General features: G+C 40.3%; 1 long non-coding RNA gene across 2 annotated transcripts; it reads right to left on the bottom strand.

Moving 5' to 3' along the window:
- Positions 1–1,326: 1,326 nt before the first annotated feature.
- Positions 1,327–4,214, bottom strand: LOC124702399. Of its 2 annotated transcripts, XR_007002448.1 has the most exons (5): positions 4,065–4,214; positions 3,918–3,983; positions 2,935–3,433; positions 2,394–2,474; positions 1,327–1,559 (listed from the first exon to the last, which is right to left on the bottom strand). It is a non-coding gene; the product is annotated as an uncharacterized LOC124702399 (long non-coding RNA). The 2 variants fall into 2 exon arrangements; XR_007002447.1 differs by having other exon boundaries at positions 2,394–3,433.
- Between the last annotated feature and the right edge of the window lie 4,000 nt (positions 4,215–8,214).

Genomic DNA, 8,214 nt, shown 5'->3' with positions numbered 1-8,214 from the left:
TTTAAATTGAGATAAACTCTAGAGTTCTATTATTAACAGAACAATAGTAAAAATAAAGCACATACCAGGAGTGCTTTGCCATCAAGGACGGATGCTCTTTCTCCGTGTACACAATATCGCATTGCTGTACTTCCCACTGGTCAAAGCAAAACAAAATAAATTAAAATAATACATGAAGGAAAATAATAGAGCTGAAAAGTCGCCACCATGGCAATGGTTAGGAAATAATTCTCTTTGTACAGTTATATGTCAATTCTCTCAATACAGTTATATGTCTAGCCCAACGGCATCCTTTGAAAGGTCTTTGTTTTTCTCCTTTGCAAGTAGCCAAGTAGCCTTGGCGCACGGTCCCGTGGAGACCGCACAAATCTACGCGTAAATGGAAATACATTTTATTGGATTTGAAAAGCAAAGCCAGTAGAACTAAGCTATACTCCTCGATCCATAATAAGTATCTGGGAATTATTGCAGATAGCACTAATAATAAGAGCGGAACAAACCAGTAGTAAATCAGAAATATATACACAAATATTTTTTCCGAGGAAGCACACCACATGATGAAATAAATTACAAAACTAAGCAGCTGATAGCAGCATGAAGCAAAAGCACTCGCATACAACCATTGCACCAGACGCTTGATTCATATGTGCAATACCACAGCAAAAGGGTACTATCCTCAGATCCTACGGTATGTAGATAAGAGGAAGCAAACAACTATCAGTGGTTTGTCGCTCCTGAAAAGTAAATCCGGCAGCAATCAACGCTCAGTCGCAACTTATAGCAATCATATGGTAGACAATACAGACTCGACAACATTTTCACACCTAGGACACAAAGGTAGACTGAGATGCAACATATCCATCAATAGAAGACACTGTTCTTTCTGGATGGCATTTTTCAACATGCTTGTATGGTCGTTTGTATTTACAGAACAGTCCGTGATGCAGTATTATAAATAGAATTGTTCATCTTAATCTGTAGTTATCGGTACCACAATACTTACGATAAAGGCATTTTTGGATGCTGAGGATGTCCTCAACTGAAATGATCACACTACGTAGGAAAACCAAGCGGTTAGCAGTATAGTTATCCTGTTGCAGTAATAAAGATGTTCTTTACATTTATACAGCAAATGGCTTTAATTGTTAAGATGCAAAAGAAAGGTCAACAATCTTCTTTCCAGATGCACATAAGAAAACACTATTTTGCTGGTATTTGATCGTTATCGTTAAGGTCTAGAAAGGAACATCCGACTGAATTTACATACCATACAAATAATGTAGTAGAAATGTACTACTGCACTGAGTCTTGTCTGCCACTTTCAGATGCTATCAAAGCAATTCATAACATGAGAATGGTTGATGGTTATTACTGTTGATATGTTTGTGTACAGAGTTCTTGCAAAATAATAGACACTATATGATCGATGTGAGAAGCACCATTTAATACGAACTCGAGATAAAAATAAAAGAACTTTACAAAGTAGAAATTCTGAATGGCACCACGATCAATCCTTCCGATAGGATCCTTGGTAGGGGATAGTGGGTTTGCAAGAGCGCCTGAATAAGACCACAAATTTCCTGGAAATCTTAATTTTCATAGGATAAAAATTACAAGAAAATCTAGGCGTGACAGAATTGGCACGCAACGAGGAACCGTAATAATTGAATTCGGAAGAATCTATGTAGATCAAATATTTGATGGAAACTTCCTTGTAAAATTAATTTGTTCCCAATACACATTTTAGTATTGAGATCAATATTTATATCATCACGCTTGGTGAACCTAGGAATTCAATTGTTCGGATCCATGTACCAACTGGATGCATAGAAATAGCTTGTCCTATTTACCATAAAGTGTAGCAGCACAAATTGCTATCTCTTTACCTTTTACTGTAGCAGCTGGCAGGCTGAGAAGCATAGACAATCTAACCACTAAGTAGGACAAGTAAACCGAAGTGCATAAGCGTGACCTTCTACAGGAACAGGGTCCATAGATTTTGGAGTGTACTGTTAAAACGATGTGTTAAACACACCAATGATGAGTAGTCGAATCAGCAGCAACATGGCAGATATTTATGATCTAAATCAAATCAATCATCTTTCTTTTTAAGGCTGACTCGGGGGGCTTCTCATTTTGGGTACACCTATATCTTTTCTGGAGTTCTTATATGAATAATAGTTATAATTATAATAAAGCCTCAATTTCATTGATCTCTCAGTACTAATAGTACAAACACCAGCAAATATCATCACAACATCAAGTACCACCCTATGTAGCTTGTGATAAACACACAAAAATAAGAAAATATACTTTTTCTAAGGAATGATTTAAGAAATTTAGCAAGGAGAATATTTGGACCAATAAGGTTACAGATATGGACAGATGCTAACCTGACATGAATGACAACTTCAATCCCACTGGTTTAGTTTCGTTGGATCAGAATGAGTAGCAAATTGAAATATTAATATAACCTTCAAAATTAAGAGAAGATTTTCAAATCAAATAGTAGAAGAAAACATTAGGTTCACATCCATACACCAAGCACAAATTCATACAGCAATATTTGTTTCGTGCACGAGAGACATTAGGTACACAGAATCTTAAAAAAAGGGAGAAACACAAGGAAATAATGTAATGAGTGTCTAAAATGTGAGGAACGCGCAGGTCTAATCAATACCTATCCATTTATTCCTAATAAAAAATGCCGAAAATGTTCACTTGGCTAATAGGTAAACTTCTAACCTAATCAGCTAATTTGGAGGGATCATTTGCTGAATAGAAGATCTCAGAGATATGCATTCATAAGCTACTGTAACTGAAAACATACACATGCTCTATATATCTTTATTTCTTATATTGCCAGACTTGATTTGCACTAACAACGTACTATGAATGTACTAAACCCCAAATTAGACATGGCAGCAACAAGACCTTGTAGTAATTTCTCATACTTCCAGTGGCTTGTAGATGGGCTACAGTTTTGTAAATCTATAAAAAAATGAACAACAAAAATTGCAATTAGCAAAGGCTCGAAAACTCGAGCAGCTACAACCAGTAAAGCTCTTATCCTCTCAACTACAAAAACTGATGTGCTTAGCTTGGACCTGGAGTCATATAAAAACCCCACTTTGCTTTTCATATAAACCTGGAGGTCAGGGCTGTCAAGACTTATTTTTATGGCCTCTTAAAACAACAGTACAAAAGAATCAACAACCTGAAAGCATCTTAGAGGAAGTGCTCATTAAGAACCTCCATAGACGCTCACTGGGCCGCATCTACTTATCTTCATGCCCTCAACCCTCCTTCATCTGTTGCGCTTAATATACATCACCTGAACTCACCCATTTTCCCTCAGAACACAATGAACATCCTACAGAGGAAGACCTGGCATTCCAAATAGCTACTCTGCTATGTACTTTGTGGAGCCCTCCTAGTTACACAAAAGAAGCAGCGTTAAAAAGGAACTTTGGCCCTACATCAGTCAGTATATGCATAGAGAAATATAAGTAATTAGATCATAGACAGTTAACATAAATCAAGAATCTAACAAGAAAAGAAGAGATGGGAGGGATATTATGGTTTGGAAATCCACTGAACAAACTTCAGAAAAACATAGGTTGCATCGTACATATGACTGAACTTCTCTTGTTGTTTTAGGCTGGTATCTCCCGGCTTATGGAATAAGGAGATTAGCATGATCACCAGCTAATTGCTGAAGAGTGTTCGGTTTATAACATGCTCATTGTTATTACAATAGTTCATACGGAGTTCATAGAAGCTTCAAGTCGAATGTGCATACAGTGGTCTAAATTGCCAAATATTAGCAAATAAAGCTAGTATCACGTCTTCAACCAAAAAAAGGAAGTAAACTATGGCCAGTCCTGGAAACAAACGGGAAAAGAGACTTCACTTACATCACTTCAGTTGGGTCTTTTTCCATCTGGTCCATGAGCCTTCTTTCCTTAAGATGGCCAATGTACCTATTGAAAAATGCACATAACAGAAGAAAATTAACAATAAGACCAAACAAGGTATTCAGCAGCATTTGCTAGAATACTAACCCAACATGCCAGTAGTAAATTTTATCAGTCCATTTTCTTCCTGCAACACTAATATCTTGTGCATTGAGTATAATGGACATGTTCCATTTCCACTGGAGGTGCATAGATTGGCTTGTCCTTGCCTTGAAGCTGACAACAATTTGGGATGCCAACCGTCCAAGCACCTACCACATATACAAAGTAGTTTACTGCAAAACCATTTCCCATGAGTAAATCCTTGCAGTTTTTGAACAAACAAAAGAGGCCCGTTGTGTCACACACAAGCCATCGCAACCTCTCTAAATCGATTCTTCTCAAACCTGCAAGTGCTTTCTGCACATTCCGAAAAAAGAAGCAAGTCAGTTCCATAGTGCTAGACTGCCACAACTCCATATACTGGGACCGGGGGTTTAAAATTTACATTAACATACATCCAAATTATAGGATGGGTGCAGGAAAAATAGGATCAAGGATTTTAGTTGCAAACTTTGTTTCTTTATTTGGAAGAATCAAAATGGAGCTTCTTTTACAGAAAGAAATATGATTCATCAAAAATATATAAAAATGTCCTCGTAACAAATAGAATCGGAGATAACAACCTAACTTTTTGAACGGTTCCATTACATGTTGCTAAATATGTTCTGCAAGTTCAGTGGCGGAGTGACTATATTAACAGAAAACACACACAAAATACCTAGCCAAGGCAGGTAAATTTGTCGAAAATCATCTTCAGCATGTCAGAGATCACAATTTATTCACACAGATCTAGAATTTTACAACCTAGGAAGAAAACTAAGAGGTGGTAATGGTCTAATGGATGGGTGTTGGTTGTACCCGTTCCTCTGAAAAATCCCAATCTAGATCTAACCAGCATGGTAGCATGGAGCTATGTGGAATCAAGGATGGAAATCAGCAACTACAGTATTGGTCCTCCTCTAGTTCTCACATGCGGCTGCACAGCACGGTCGAGCTGCCGCTGAGCACCATGTAGGATAACGTTGCATAGAAAACAAAAATTTCCTACGCGAACACGCAATCCAAGCCAAGATGCAATCTAGAAGACGGTAGCAACGAGGGGGTATCGAGTCTCACCCTTGAAGAGATTCCAAAGCCTACAAGATGGGGCTCTTGTTGCTGCGGTAGACGTTCACTTCCCGCTTGCAAAAGCGCGTAGAAGATCTTGATCACGATCGGTTCCGGCGCCACGAACGGGCAGCACCTCCGTACTCGGTCACACGTTCGGTTGTTGATGAAGACGACGTCCACCTCCCGTTCCAGCGGGCAGCGGAAGTAGTAGCTCCTCTTGAATCCGACGAGCACGACGGCGTGGTGTCGGTGGCGGTGGAGAACTCCGGCGGAGCTTCGCTAAAGCACGCGGGAGCTATGGAGGAGAGGGGGCGGCTAGGGTTTGGGAGGGGGTGGCCGGCCACTCAAGGGGGCGGCCAGGTTGTGGTGTTGGGGTGGCCGGCCCCTCCCTTGGCCCCTCATTATATAGGTGGATCCCCAAGAGTTGGTCTCCAAGTCTCCGAATAAGACCCGAACCAAAACCTTCCAAAAGGAGGGGAAACCTAGCCAAGCTAGGACTCCCACCAAAGGTGGGAGTTCCACCTCCCATATGGGGGGTTGGCCGGCCCCCTAAGGGGGAGTCCACTTGGGACTCCTCCCCCACTAGGGTTGGCCGGCCATGGAGGTGGAGTCCCATGTGGACTCCACCTTCCTTGGTGGTTTCTTCCGGACTTTTCTAGAACCTTCTAGAACCTTCCATAGAACCTTCCGCGACATTTTAATTCACATAAAATGACATCCTATATATGAATCTTATTCTCCGGACCATTCCGGAACTCCTCGTGATGTCCGGGATCTTATCCGGGACTCCGAACAAATATTCGAACTCCATTCCATATTCAAATACTACCATTTCAACATCCAACTTTAAGTGTGTCATCCTACGGTTCGTGAACTATGCGGACATGGTTGAGTACTCACTCCGACCAATAACCAATAGCGGGATCTGGAGATCCATAATGGCTCCCACATATTCAACGATGACTTTAGTGATCGAATGAACCATTCACATACAATACCAATTCCCTTTGTCTCGCGATATTTTACTTGTCCGAGGTTTGATCTTCGGTATCACTCTATACCTTGTTCAACCTCGTCTCTCGACAAGTACTCTTTACTCGTACCGTGGTATGTGGTCTCTTATGAACTTATTCATATGCTTGCAAGACATTAGACGACATTCCACCGAGAGGGCCCAGAGTATATCTATCCGTCATCGGGATGGACAAATCCCTCTGTTGATCCATATGCCTCAACTCATACTTTCCGGATACTTAATCCCACCTTTATAACCACCCATTTACGCAGTGGCGTTTGGTGTAATCAAAGTACCTTTTCGGTATAAGTGATTTACATGATCTCATGGTCATAAGGACTAGGTAACTATGTATCGAAAGCTTATAGCAAATAACTTAATGACGAGATCTTATGCTACGCTTAATATGGGTGTATCCATTACATCATTCATACAATGATATAACCTTGTTATTAATAACATCCAATGTTCATGATTATGAAATTAATCATCCATTAATCAACAAGCTAGTTAAGAGGCATACTATGGACTCTTTGTTGTTTACATATCACACATGTATCAATGTTTCGGTTAATACAATTATAGCATGGTATATAAAAATTTATCATAAACATAAAGATATATAATAACCACTTTTATTATTGCCTCTTGGGCATATCTCAAACAGTCTCCCACTTTCACTAGAGTCAATAATCTAGATTACATTGTAAGGTACCTAACACCCATGGCATTACGGTGTTGGTCATGCTTTGCCCTAGGGAGAGCTTTAGTCAACGGATCCGCTACATTCGGATCGGTGTGTACTTTGCAAATCTTTACTTCTCCATCTTCGATGTACTCGCGAATCGAGTGGTAACGCAGCTTGATATGCTTCAGCCTCTTGTGTGACCTTGGTTCTTGTGCATTGGCGATGGCACCCATGTTGTCACGAGTATATGACTAGTGGGTCCAATGCACTAGGAACCACACCGAGCTCTACAATGAACCTCTTCATCCATACCGCTTCGATGAAGCCTCCGAAGCCGCTATGTACTCCGATTCTGTTGAAGACTTCGCCACCGTGCACTTTGCTTCGAGCTTGCCCAGCTTACTGCAGCACCATTCAATATAAACACGTACCCGGATCGTGACTTAGAGTCATCGGGATCGGTGTTCCAACTTGCATCGGTGTAACTTGTTACAACGAGCTCTTGGTCACCTCCATAACAAAGAAACATATCCTTAGTTCTTTTCAAGTACTTCGGGATATTCTTGACCGCTGTCCGAGTGTTCCATTCCTGGATCACTTTGATATCTGCTAGTCAAACTAACGGCATGCGCTATATCCGGTCTTGTACATAGCATGGCATACATAATAGAGCCTACTGCCGAAGCATTGGGGATCCGATTCATCCTGTCTCTTTCTTCTGCCGTAGCCGATCCTTGAGTCTTACTCAAGACCTTGCTGGTAACATAGGTAAAAACCCTTTCTTACTTTCGTCCATTCTAAACTTCTTTAGAATCTTGTCCGAGTATGTACTACTGTGATAGCCCTATTAGGCGTCTTGATATATCTCTATAAATCTTGATGCCTAATATATACGATGCTTCACCAAGGTCTTTCATTGAAAAACTATTATTCAAATAACCTTTTACACTTGCTTAATAGTTCTATATCATTCCCAATCAATAATATGTCATCTACATATAATATCGGGAATGCTACGGAGCTCCCACTCACTTTCTTGTAAATACAGGCCTCTCCATGACACTCGTATAAACCCGAAGTCTTTGATCACCTTATCAAAGCGTCGGTTCCAACTTCTTGATGCTTGCTTCGAGTCCATAGATTGAACGCTGAAGTTTGCATACTTTGTCGGCATTTTTAGGATCGACAAAACCTTTGGGTTGTACCATATACAACTCTTCCTCAATGTCTCCATTAAGGAACGCCGTTTTGACATCCATCTGCCAAATCTCATAATCGAAAAATGCAGCTATTGCTAACAAAATCCTCACAGATTTTAGCTTCGCTACGGGTGAGAAAGTCTCATCGTAGTCAACTCCTTGAAATTTGTCGGAAACCCTTTG

This window comes from Lolium rigidum, chromosome 3 (assembly GCF_022539505.1).
Source record: "Lolium rigidum isolate FL_2022 chromosome 3, APGP_CSIRO_Lrig_0.1, whole genome shotgun sequence".
In the NCBI taxonomy this organism is placed as follows: domain Eukaryota; kingdom Viridiplantae; phylum Streptophyta; class Magnoliopsida; order Poales; family Poaceae; genus Lolium; species Lolium rigidum.
This window is presented reverse-complemented; position numbering and strand designations above follow the sequence as displayed.